The sequence below is a fragment of the Lygodium microphyllum genome, chromosome 29 (assembly GCF_053477565.2).
Source record: "Lygodium microphyllum isolate KBCC chromosome 29, Lygodium_microphyllum_v1.1.10, whole genome shotgun sequence".
Taxonomy (NCBI): Eukaryota; Viridiplantae; Streptophyta; class Polypodiopsida; order Schizaeales; family Lygodiaceae; genus Lygodium; species Lygodium microphyllum.
In genome coordinates, this window is record NC_141163.1 from 96525146 (window position 1) to 96538942 (window position 13797).

Below are 13797 nucleotides of genomic sequence, written 5' to 3' on the forward strand. Positions count from 1 at the left end.
ATATCCATAACCAAGGAGGATATATCTATGTGACATAGGCATATCTAGCATACATACAAATGCCTAGCAGCCAAACATCCTCAAGTAATCATAGGAGGGTCTCATGCCACTCCATGCCTCGTGTGGTGTAATACCATCCAAAGTCAAACACATAGTCCTATTAAGCAAGTAGACTTCCGTCATAAGGGCCTCTGCCCAAAAGCCATAAGTTAACCTAGTTGTAGTAAGCATAGAAGCAACCTTTGCCTATAGAGTCAGGCACATGCCATGAGCAATCCCATAATACCATGGGCATAGGAAATCAATGCCAGACTGTTGACAATAGGACTGAAAGCTAGGAGAGATAGCATGACTCTCATAATCCATTTGTAAGCACCTAGCCTGCAACCAGCAAAATCCATAAATATGTCAAGCATAATTGCGGCATCCTCAATCCGTACCAAGGGAAAATCCCAAACACAATGGGTAGCATGATCCACGAAGGTCATAAAGTAGGATGCTCCACCAAGTGATTGGGAAGGCATAGGTCCATATACTGAACAATGGACAAGATCTAGAGGATCATGCCTCTCATGATCACCATGAGCCAAAGGGACTCTACAAGGACCATAAGTACAATCAGGGCAAGCATCAAGATCTGCATGTGACAAAGGAGGCAGCAATGAGTCTGAATGAGACAATATCTCCATCTCTCTGTGGTGCATATGGCCTAGGTGATAATGCCATAACAATGCATGTGGTATCTGGATAACTGCAACCATAGAATCTCCCACATGAGAGACATGCACTGGGTAATGAGAACCAACTCTAGAACCTTTGGGCAAAACCAAATAACCATGACAGATCTTCCATGACCTATCCTATGAAGAGAAATAGAGTAACTTGCATCATGCAACTGACAAATAGACATCAAGCTCTTACTAAGCATAGGAACATGTAATACATCATGGAGCATAAGAAAAGTCCTATCAAGCAAAGCTAGGTGTATGTCCCCTGTACCAACAATAGCATAAGTCTACTCAAGGACCAAATCAATACATCTGTCAACCTCCCTGTAAGAAGAGAACCATGCTCTATGAGGGGTAACATGACAAGAGGTTAAATAATCCAACAACCAATCAAAGACATAGGCCTGATCATTGAGCAAGTAAGCTATAGGGAAACTAGATGACAAGAGGACATGCTCAACTGTATCATCATGGGTAACTACATGTACCTCACCACTAGAGAGTGTGGTAACACCTGTTGCATCACTAACTCTCTGCTCACCGTCTCTCTCTCTCTACTGCTCTCTAATCTGTCTAAAACATTTTCTTTTAACATGCCCAAGCTTTCCGCAATGGAAGCATACAACATCTGTAACTGAAGAACCTGTAATAGAAGACGACAAGGAATCCAAGTCATCATGAATAAGACTATCCATAGCATCCATGGAGCTCAAGGAGTCAAGGGTTGTCCCAATGAAGGGAGCCTGCTCATGAAGAAAATCATCTGCAAGTACATCAATGGTAGAAGCATGCTACAAAGGCTCATGAAACCTCAATGGATAAGAGGACAAAAAGGCATCAACCAAGGATGCAAAAGCTCCCACATGAAGAAGAGGCGTAGCCAACTACACGACATAACCAACCACAATATGGTAAAGCACAAGACATCTATCATAAGAACATATGGTATTCAGCCATGAAATCAGTCCATAACCATATGCATACGCATAGCTCTACAATACATCATGCCACCTAGAAACATCCATGTTAAGTGGAAAATAAAAAGTGGCAACCGAAAAGTGGCAAAGCATCCTACAAGAATCAAGCTCTAGGAGAAGCCCAAACACATGTACAACATCATCCATACAAGTGGATCTGTAAGGTAGACAACAATAGAACATGTGCATAGACAGGTAAGTATACATAGCATCTGCTCTCTAACATGGACGCGCAACAAGAGCCCAACTAGCATAGAAGGTAGATAACAAGGGAGCAAGACAACCATAACTGCAATGCCCAAGCACTGTAAGGTCCACTAATCAACCAGGTATCCCACAATAAATCCAAGTATCAATGAGCAATCACTATTCAATAACCAACTGCCAAGATAAGGAAGCAACACTACTCAATACATGTCTACATAAAAATAAATCCAAGATCCATAATCGAGGCATTAAGGGCCAAATAGCATCCAAGTTGCATAAGTGATAAGCCAACCAAATGCAAACTACTCCACAAAATTCTCAAATGCAAGTCGATTCAAGCCCAAACATCTGTCATATTGCAGCTGGCCCAAAAGCATCCACATCAAACATCATCCCCATAATGGGTAGCACAGGGCATAAACCTTGTCAAGTGAAATGCCAACTACAAAAAAAATGATTGTGAACCAAGAATTGAGCTCTACTATTTGCTCAAGAAGCATCCGGGAGCATAGACATCAAAGTGGCATCATCCAAATCAGCATATCATCTCAAGTAGTCGGGAGCACCCATAGACCATAGGCATAACCAAACTAGAGGTAAAATAACCTGTCAACCAAGGTAGCATAAATCCCAATCAACAATGAAGTTTCCCCATCCAAATCAAAGCTCAATAGCTCTCAAATATCATATCCGGGCATAAACCATGATGAACAAGCATCAATACATCCAATAGGACACTTGAATGTCAACAAAGAGCATTACACATAAGCTATCCCTGATAAAACCTTGCTGCCCAAATAATATACAGCAGTAAATCCCTACATAAATCAAGCTATGAAAGCTCAAAACAAGTCCCAAATCATCTCAAAACATTGGGCAAACATCCCCAAAGCATCTGGGCATCAAATACCAAGTCTCGGGAGCATCACAAAGCTAAGAGCATGACATTTTCTTGCTGTAAATCAACTCAAATCTATTGCAAAAATTTATGTGATTAGAATTTGGAAGATTTGACATTGACATTGCATCAGGAGCATGCCAAAACCCCAAGTTAGACTCTTAGCTTGCCTAAATCGGGTTCCAAATGCCCGAGATATGAGAAAAAATGGGATTTTAAAGCCAGATTTAGAAACATACGCAAAAAAACGTGAGCTACTACTATGGGACTTGCTGGTTATGCTAAGGATAAGGGGGCAAATGGGGGCATACAACGTTCCCAATGAAGCCAAGGAACACCTGCAAAGAGCCTATGAGGGCCGGGGAGAGGCGGGAGATGAAATCTTACCTCGAGAGGAAGAAGCCATGGATGGCATTGAAGCTCCAAGCTCTAGGTCTTCAATTCGGGCTGAAGTAATGCCGGGCCAAGCTCTGATCCAAAGCTCTAATACCAGTTGAAGAGGGAGATGCGGGAGAGAAGAGCACACACAATGTAGGTGCTGTTAAGAATGAAATGACAGCCTTATTACACTATCTCATATATATGAATAAAGAATATGGGTGGTCAGTGTACATAGGCAGGCCCAAAGGCCTTTTACCCCAACACTTCAAACTCACTTCATACCTATCTCAAGCATCAGTTCGGAGCAAAACCTACTCCAGTGCTCTATTCAGAGTTCTCAAGCACTCAAAGCTTGAATCCATTGCAACAGAACCAAAATGTGGGAGCTCTCATTCGACGGCAAAGGCCCACAAAGTGCTTATTGTTTTAAGCATTTCAAGCCAAGTGCAATGGCTACATCTCACATAGTCATGCACACAATCTCTCAAAGCTATAAGTGTAGTGAGCTTATCTTCATGCTCAATCAAGTTACAACCTCCCACAAGCTCTCTAGTAGTTCTATGATCCAAGGTGCAAGCTCAAGCAAGATCCTCAAGCTCCAAGCTCCAAGCTCCATTGCCATGCACGAGACAAGAGAAAAGAAGAGAAGAAGAAGAGAGGAGAAGATGGAGAGCTTCTCCACAACGGTCCCTCACCCTCACGCACTCACTCCCTCACACTCCCTCCCTCAAGTACAAGCACGAGCAAGAACAAGGAGAAGAGGGAGAAGAGAGCTAGTTTTGGCCACACACAAGAATCACCTTCTTCATTCACTTTTTTCCCTTTTATACATGCCCTACTCCTCTTGGATGCCCATCCCTTCTTCACATGACTGGCCATTTTAGCCTAGGCCCTCTTTGCCTATTCCCTTCCTATTTACATTGTTCCTTCACCCATGCCCACCTACATTTACAAATTGCACAAGAGGGAGCCTAGCGTTCTTTTACAAGGACTTAAGATGTGCTTTTATATTTAAAATGTGCATTTCCACTGTGTGCTTGGCTTGTAATTTTGAGGTTGTTGCTTGTGCTTTTGGCTCTTTTCCTCCTATTTTTCCATTGGACTGCTTTTTTTCTTGGTCGTGTGTCTTTTTAATTTTCTTTGCTTTCTTTGCGCTTTCTTTGCATCGGGTTAACATATTAACTTATAGTTTTCCAAAAATAGAAGGGTTTAATAAATTCACCTCATGTACAATTTACATTAGGGGACTTCTTATTCGAAATTTTTTAGAAGCACAGTTCTTTTCTTTTTTTTTGGAGGGGGTGTGGGGAGGGGAGTAAATACTTGGAATTAGCTCTCTCTCTCTCTCTCACACACACACACACACACACACACACACACACACACACACACACACACACACACACACACACACACACACACACACACACACACACACACACACACACACAGCTGCTGTAACATGTCATTCCTAGGCAATTTCTATGCCTTGTGTCTCTTCAAGTGAGTTAGATAGTTCATGAGATGCCCTCTTCACTCCATGATGAATAATTCATATTGAAAGGTCAAAGGGTGGGAAGAATGTAGGGCAAGCTCCCCTAATTGGACAAAGGTGGAGATGATTAAGGGAGGCTACTTTTGGAATTATGTGCTTTTCTAAATTCTTATATAAAACTATGTCCAAAGCTAATATCATACCCCACAAATATTTCATTTGTTTTATAGTCCTATAAGTCAAATATTCAACATATTACATAATGTAGAAGTCACACATTGATAAACATATTATTCAAATTTTTGAGAGGCACTTTTTTTTTGGGGTGTGTGGGGCTGAGGGGGATGTGGGGTGAAGGGGATGGATGGGGGGAAAGGTAGGGGATGGGAGTCAATAATTAGACTTGGTTCTCTCTCTCTCTCTCTCTCTCTCTCTCTCTCTCTCTCTCTCTCTCTCTCTCTCTCTCTCTCTCTCTCTCTCTCAGAGCTATAATATGACATTGATAGGCAGTTTCTATGCCTCATGATTGGTAGTCTTATAGAAGAAGCCCAAGAGAGGGTATTGATGAATTAACACACCAACATCCATGCATGCTTGGGAAACAACTCACTTGTACCTACTTATATATACTTATTTACCTATAGCTTTGTAACATTGCTTGACTAAAGTATCCAATGAAGAATTACATCCTTGTGTAGCATAGTTAGGATTATAGGCTAAGCTCCCACCAAGGATTTATGCTACTACTATTGACCCAATAAGAACTTACATTGCTACTAACCTTGATAAGATGTGCTATAGATAAGAACTCACACTACTTGTTGCTACCCCACACAAATACTTTCACCAACCACATGGATGGCAACCATAGCAGTGGCCGGTCTATTAGCTTGATGTTAAGTCTATGTTTCACCAACCTTAGAACATTAGACCTATCTTTATGTTAAACCAAAATCTAAACTTCAAGACATTAAACACCCCAAGTAACATTGGGTCATTAGGATCAACACCAAAAGTACAAAGAATAACACCTCAAGTTCTTGTAGCCATGTCATATGCCATTCTCCTCCTACCAACTTTATTTTGCTCATAGCCTTTAGGAACATGCTATAATAGCTTCTTTGTGTTTCTATTAATTCAAGTCAAGACTTCAAGAAGAAGAGGAAGGATTTCTCTAATTACACCATTAATGCAAAAAATAGATTTATTGTTAAGAAAACACAAGCAATGCAGGTAAGCAATAGTAGAGGATGAGGACATATCTAGTAAGTAGACATAAGATGGAACACTAAAAATACAAGATGGAGTTGATGGTGACAAGAGGTGGGGGAGCTAGCAATATCAAGGCAAGTTGAGGGGTAATTGTTGATGGAGATGTTGCAAAAAAGTAGATATGACACTTGGATGAAAAGAACTCCACTAGATCAAGTTGGCACGAGATTGGTAGTGTTAACAGTAATAATCTAATGACATTAGTAGATTAGGAACAAATGTAGTCCACTAGATGATAATGGGAAGTTGTTAGGTGTCCATGGTAATCCATCCCCTCTAAACATGCACATCCCCCAACATGTGCTAGCTTCACTCTTCATCATCTACAAGCTCAATCATTAAGTTCAAAACTTTCTTTCATCTGCTCCAAGTTCTTCATCTTCTGCAAACTCTTTTCCTTCCTCCACAACAGTGTTGTCCTGTGGCGTATCATCCATCAACTCTTTTAGTGCACTTTGAGTGCATTCTCTTCTACTTTCATCTTCTTGAACAATTTGATCCTCTTACCTATTATGAGTATCCTCAAGGTGGTTCCATCTAACTCTCTCAAAGCATATGTTGAAATTAGTATCTTGCATCTATCAAGATTAGTCTTCTTTGCTTTGAAAACTATCACAATTAGGACTACCCATAAATCATACATACAAACCACATTCATTCTCTTGGTCCATATGGCTTGCATATTACACATACCAATACATGAAGACCACTAAGATCAAAATTCCACGTCATCTTCTTGCATAAGTCGACCTCATGAAAGCATTCACTTGGATCATAAACCTGAAAATTTGTATCCTCCATAATCATGCATTCAATATGTATGTGATCATACATACAAATACATGGTTGTTTGCTTTTAATCATCTTTCCCTACTTACCTTGCATAGAAGAAAATACTAGTGAAAGGTACTCGCCCAACCATTCTTTATCACACGTATCCTCAACCTATCTAGATACTATGTATCCTACATAATTTGCATCTTCAACTTCATGCAAGCATTTTGACTCATTTCCATCAAAATGAAACAAAGCATATATCTCATTTACATCATGAGTAACTAGGTTCTTTGTTTATGCGGGTAAAACATCAAATAAGGCATGAATATCTTGTATACCCTCTCTCAATACATTATTTTCATATACTAAGATTGTATCATTTGCATCCACAAGCTTTGTAGAATCTGCACTTTCAGTCACAATATCTTTAGTTTAGATATCCTCATGAACTAAAGCATGTATATCATGTACCACATCAACATTTGTAATACTCTTTATCAAAGTATCCTATCTTTTACCTTTTTTCTCTTTTGATCTTTGTTTTGCTCTTCTTGTTCTTCTCTTTGATCTTTCTACTCTTCTTTTTTCTCTTCTCTTTGTTCTTTTGGTACTTCCTACATGACATGTTCAATTTTTATCCTAGCAAGAGGTGCAAACTAATCAGGAGATCAGTCCTACCACCCCCTCTAGTTTTGCTATTAGATATCCCAAGATTGATGTTCATGTTCTCTCTCTTTATCTTGCCTTCAACGAAAACTTTTGTATTATGTGTCTTTGCTAAATATACATATATTGTATATGAATCTATAGGTGAATCCCACTTGATTTTTGCCTTGATATCTTTCTTTGTATTTTGTAGAGTGCAACCAAATCTTTGCTTTCTTATAGTCTGGCATTTTCTCTATCTGCACCCCATAGGTTGTAGCATTCTACATAGTTATATCTCGGGGGGTTCACCCTATATATATTCTCTATATGACGTGCGTTCATGGACTATTTATAAATATCCTAATCTGTGAATTTTTCTTGAATAAAATACAACTCTTTTCTATTCAATCTGTAAGTAATCCCTTTATATGACACCCTTGTGTATCTAAAAAATGTATAAAAATGGTGTTTTAAAAACCCTTATTTTGAACTCACGTTATATATACATATATTCATGAGTAGTTATATCCTCAAGTCTCTTTTTCCTACCACCTCTTCTAAAAGTTGTAGCTAGTGGTGGCAACCTGGTTTCAGTTGCATGGATCTTTTTGTCTTTCCAAAAGATCAAACTTTTTTGCATAGCATCCTTGTAGGCCTCATAGTCCTTTTACGGTCATGCTCAGTGCTATCATGCCACATGCAACAACGGACAAAGTCTTCTTGACTTGGATTTATAGGTGAAAATGAAGGACTTGTTGAACTTGTAGGTTGCTTGTTTTCTTTAATTTTTGCCATCTTGATTTGCAAGTCACACATACTTTTGATCAATTTATCCATTCCATCATCCTTGGTAGGAGTAGCAGTAGGAACATGCTATTTTGCCATAGATTTTGTAGTCTTGCCAACATTATCACTATGTTAGGAAGGAATATCTCCATAAAGATTTCAAAGAACTAGCAACATTGTGGAAGAAGGAGAAGGAGAAGAAGCACGATATGGATTGTTCCAATGAGTTATAGCATACATGCAAAGATGGTGGGTTGAAAATTATGTTGTGTAGCAATTAGAATGATTGCCTAGCTTGTCAATAGATGCAAAAAGAGTAAACACATATTGAGTTGCCAAAATGGAGGTTGGTAGGGTAGGAATCAAGCTAAGTTGGTAGAATTGAGGTTACTCAAGCTTGAACACAATGCACATTAGTTAAATCAACACTAGAGGGATAAACGCAAATGTGCCATAGTAAAAAACACCATAAGACTTGACATGGACACCTTGTTATTATGTCAAAAGTGAGAGTAGTGATAGAAGTGTGATAATCAATTGTAAGAGATTGCACAAACACAAGAGAAACATTGCAAAGAATAAAGAATTTAAGAAGAGAATGCTCAAGAAACTGAATCCATATACCATGGCACAAGACAATATAAGATTTTGAACATGAGTCGCCAACAATGGGCATTGCTTCCCTTCCTTCAATACTTGCAAGTATAGTGATGATTGATTTGAATGAGGAGAGAGCTTGCCTACCTTTAAATAGTCTCTAGACATGAACAAGTTATCCAATCCAACAATATAAGTTGGCCAATAAAATGTTGTCATCATAAAATGAGTGGTCAATCTATAAACACTAACAATAAAGTACATAAATGCCATGTAATGCACAAACTTACACATGAGATATCTATTTTACTATACTTTGTTGATGTGATGGATAGCTCCTCTTTGGCTCTATAAAGATAGTTGGCTTGGACTTTCTTTGCTCATTCACTAAAGAACTTTATTGTGGGAGGTGACAAAATTTCAAATTTGCTTCAAAAGTCTCAAAATGCAATCTTTTTCACACTTTGATAGTTATTCTTGCACAAACAGACATCATCGAAACCTCTTTTTACATGCATCTCTACTCACTCCAATCATGTGTTGATGTGCAATCTTCCCATTTGCACTTGTACATTGAAAATGTAGCCTTTGTGCCACACTAAATCCACCTCTTTGGATCTGTATATGCTTAATCAACCTTGAACTTGCTCTAATATCACATCACAATGTAGTGATGCAAAAGTGTATGCATGTACTAATCGTAGATGCTGAACAAGGAGAAAAGGGAGAGAAAAACATTGAGAATCCTAAACGTTGAACATTGAATAAACAAGGCAGAATGAGTACAAGAGGTTGTGTACATACGACAACCAAAAAACCTTACACATTGTGTATAGGATATGCTTTGGACATGTGGATCTTGGAGCTTTTTATGTACAACCCTATGTCATATGCTAATTTAAAACATTCATAATATTGACATCATGTCCAGATATCCATTTTGGATCATAGTGAAAATTCCATGGATAAAGTATTGTAGCATCATGTTTTAATTTGAATTGTACAAAAGGGGCCATGAAAACACACATTCTCTTTGAATTTTAGATTTACAAAAGGGATATAAGTATTCCCTCCAAAATTCACAAAAGGGGTATATAAAATGGTGTAAATTTTTTTAAAAGGGGTTTTTAAAATATCCTTTGAATGCATGTTATATAGAGGGCTTTTATAGGGTGATCCCCCCCGATCGCCCAAGAACTGCATGTGAGTTTTATGTGAATGTCATTCTTTACTAATTATTTATCAAACTCATTAGATATATATTCACCGTCACTGTCAGATCTCAGACATGAGATAGGGCAATCAAAATCCTTTTCAACCTGCTATCTAAAGTCCTTAAAAACATCAAACACTTCATCTTTATGATTCAAGTTATACACCCATATATATATGCTAAAATCATCTACAAATATCACATAATACTCGGATCCTCAAAGAGATGCATTATGGGATGGTCCCCATACATCATAGAACACAATATTAGTGAGTTTGGGAATCTCCCAATTCTCATTTTTTGAATATTAAAAAGGTGGCACCCGAAAAATATACTTATAAGTTTCTCAAAACCATATGATCTGACCTATCATTGGAAAGTGCTTGAAAAATGGAATCTATTGAGCTATAGACTGTTCGATTTAGAGTTATAGTGTTTGAGTTATGACAAATCCAAATATTTGACCACGTGTCCCAAACTTATGGGAAATTCCCATATTCCCCAATATGGTGTTATAGTGTATTAACTACAGTGGCCTAGAGCTATTTCGTACATGTTTCATTAAGGGAAATAGTGCTTGCTTGTGGAACTAACATGCATCACCACATACATGACCTAACTCAATCTATGCAAATCGGTTGCTTTCTTTGCATAGTTTGTAGCCTTTGAATATTCACATGACCAATCCTCTTGTGCCCAATTTCAAGGTCTCTCACAATATCCTAACCATGTGCAAACATGGTTGACTTTAGCTGAGGCAATGTAGCATCCAGTGTAAACATCTGACCATATCTTTTTCCTCAAGCTATTAATTTGCAGGCATTTCCAATTTCTTCTATAAAATAGCCATGCTTATTAAAGTGAACTTGTAAGTTTTTCTCTATCATTTGACCAATTGACAATAAATTCTTTGTAATAGAGGGCACATGTAATACATCATGCAAAATTTTGTTCTAGCCATCATGAATTACCAAGTGTACCACACCCTTATGCTCAATACTATGCTAAGTATCATCCCTAGTACAAACCTACCCATAATTATCTAGAACCATGTTAGTAAGCCATTCCCCATGTGGTATCATATGATTGGATGCCCTAGAATCAATGTACTAGGCATCATTTGACTTATTCTCTTTAGCAATATGATTCAAAACATATGTCATAGCAAACAACTTGTCAGTAAAAGCATCCTTAGCATGACCAGACAAAGCATAATGAATGTGCTACTTGCCTTTCTAATTGGCTTGCTTCTTCCAACATTCCTTAGCAATATGGCCATACGTTCCACAATAATGACAATCCTTATCCTTGTTTAAATTTTCATGCATAGTTCGTGATTGACATGATCCTTTGCCTCTAGAGTTGGATCTCCCCCTCCCTCGGTAGTATCCACCACCTCTAGTATTTTGTCCCTGCTAATTATTTACATTCTGGAATGCATTCTATTGAGTTCCTCATCCACAAGAGAACCCTTTGCCATTGCTACCATGATCTCTTTGATTAGAATTAAAATCACATCTCTCCCTTTCGAGCTACTTGAACCTATAGCTAAACTAAGTTTAACCTCTTCATGAACAAGTACAACAACCAACTCATTGAACTCGGGCATTTTTTATCGTATTGATATGGATTTATCAAATAACTTATGCTCTAGTCCAAGGCCATTCAATGTAACTGCAACTAGATCCTTGTCATCAACCTCTACTCCAACAAATGCTACATGATCAACAATGGTCTTTATCTCTATTACATAATAACTTATGCTCTAGTCCAAGGCCATTCAATGTAACTGCAACTAGATCCTTGTCATCAACCTCTACTCCAACAAATGCTACATGATCAACAATGGTCTTTATCTCTATTACATAATCATGTATGGATCGTCCTTTCCTGTCCATGGTATTAAATTTCTACTTCAACTAAATTTTGCATGCATTAGTGGTAGTAGCATAGTACTCCATCAAAATGTCCCATGCATCTTTTGGTGTCTTACAATTCATAATTTGCATGACTATTGCAACATAAATACATAATGAAAGCTAGTGCAGGACTTTGCAAACATGTTCAAGCCATGCATGATCTGCTCTCTATTGTACAACCATGGAATTATGTTCTTTAAGCTTAGGTTCAATTGTTTTATCTATCACCAGATCCTAATAACCTTTGCCAATGAGGAAATTCTCCATATGGAACTTCCATATAGTATAGTTTTTATTGTCTAGTTTTCACCCACTATCTGAGTGATATTGTTTGTCTTGTAAGAATTTACCATGGTCACAACTCTATGTACTCACTACAGTATTCTAAGTGTGAATGCTTGAACCCCTACACACAACTGATAGTCCCTTTAATGAGTCAATGCTTGCATAACACTCAAGCAATACTCATACATTCCGTACATAGTCTAGTTCAACTCATTTCAATCATCAAGTAGCCACATCAATACATCAAAGGTATCTAATAGTCTCAGTTTCATAACATAAATATGCTTTTTCTCAACTATGATAGTTCCAATTCAAAGTGATTGCACTAGTATCTCTAATGTATCAGTATTATATTAGCCTAGTAACCTACTTTGCATCTCTAGACATCATCTAGGAGTGATATCATACCAATGTAGACATTATTTACTATATAACCATTCTATAGACAAACTATCCAACAATGAATAGACAAGCAATCTATGACATAATACCAATCAAGTATTTGTTATAAATGAGGCATTATCAGCTTATAAATAGCTCAATTTCATGCCAAGCATCTTCAAATATTTGCCAAGGCATTTAAGTATTACAAGATATCCATGTAGACATCATTGATTGCATATATATCATACATGCATGATCAATAAACCTCCCAAGAACTAATGATCAGACAAGGGGTTTTTATACCAGCAATAGATTAGTTTAGAAGTGAGTATCCAATTCTCATAGCTACTTAAGAACCATTTCATAAGGATACACCACCATCCAATCATGCACAAGCATCAAAACAAGCTTTAGTGAGTTCCAAACATGGAGTATAAGCTCTCTAAGATTGATTTCAGCACACGATCTACTATTCACAGTCCCTGTAGACCTACAAATCCATCTTGGAGTCAAAATGTGGCCAAGGTCAGTGCCAAATAACTCCTCAAGTTAATGCTAAGTAACTTCTCATTATCTCAATGAGATACCCATTTCAAATGGCCTACTAAAATTATCTTTATAATTCAAAAAATAGGGATCATTTTTATTGCTGACCACAATGACCCTTGCTGTGTTGGTTATTGCCCAAGATGCTCACTCTATGATGCCCAAGTTGCAGTGTAAGTGCTACTCAATAGTAGCCATAAATGGCATTAGCTAAAGCTCCCACACCATCAACTTGAATAGGCGCACTCTCTCTACTATCCAGGAGGTTGGGACTAGAACCACGTGTTTGATGACGTTCATTGCATGCTAGTCACATAGCTCACTTCTTAGAGCTCTATTGTAGGGGCCACTAAACCCCCTTTTAATGCCTCAACAAGCCTTGGATAGCAAGTATAATAAATCCATGCCAAAGATCTTCTTGAAAAAAACTCGCTCTAATATCATGATAAAAATGCAAGACAAATGAAACAATGATACAGATGGAGCATAGGTTAAGAGCTATATGCTCTTTCCTTCTTTCATTATTCTTTAGTCATTCTCACCCACATCATTGTCTACAATAGAAGTGAATCAAGCTAGATCTTACTTCCTAACTATAGTTTTCCAACTCTAGTTAACCTAGTTTTCCTGAAATATTAATGACACACACATGGCTATTGATAGTTGGGGACTACATTTGTCATG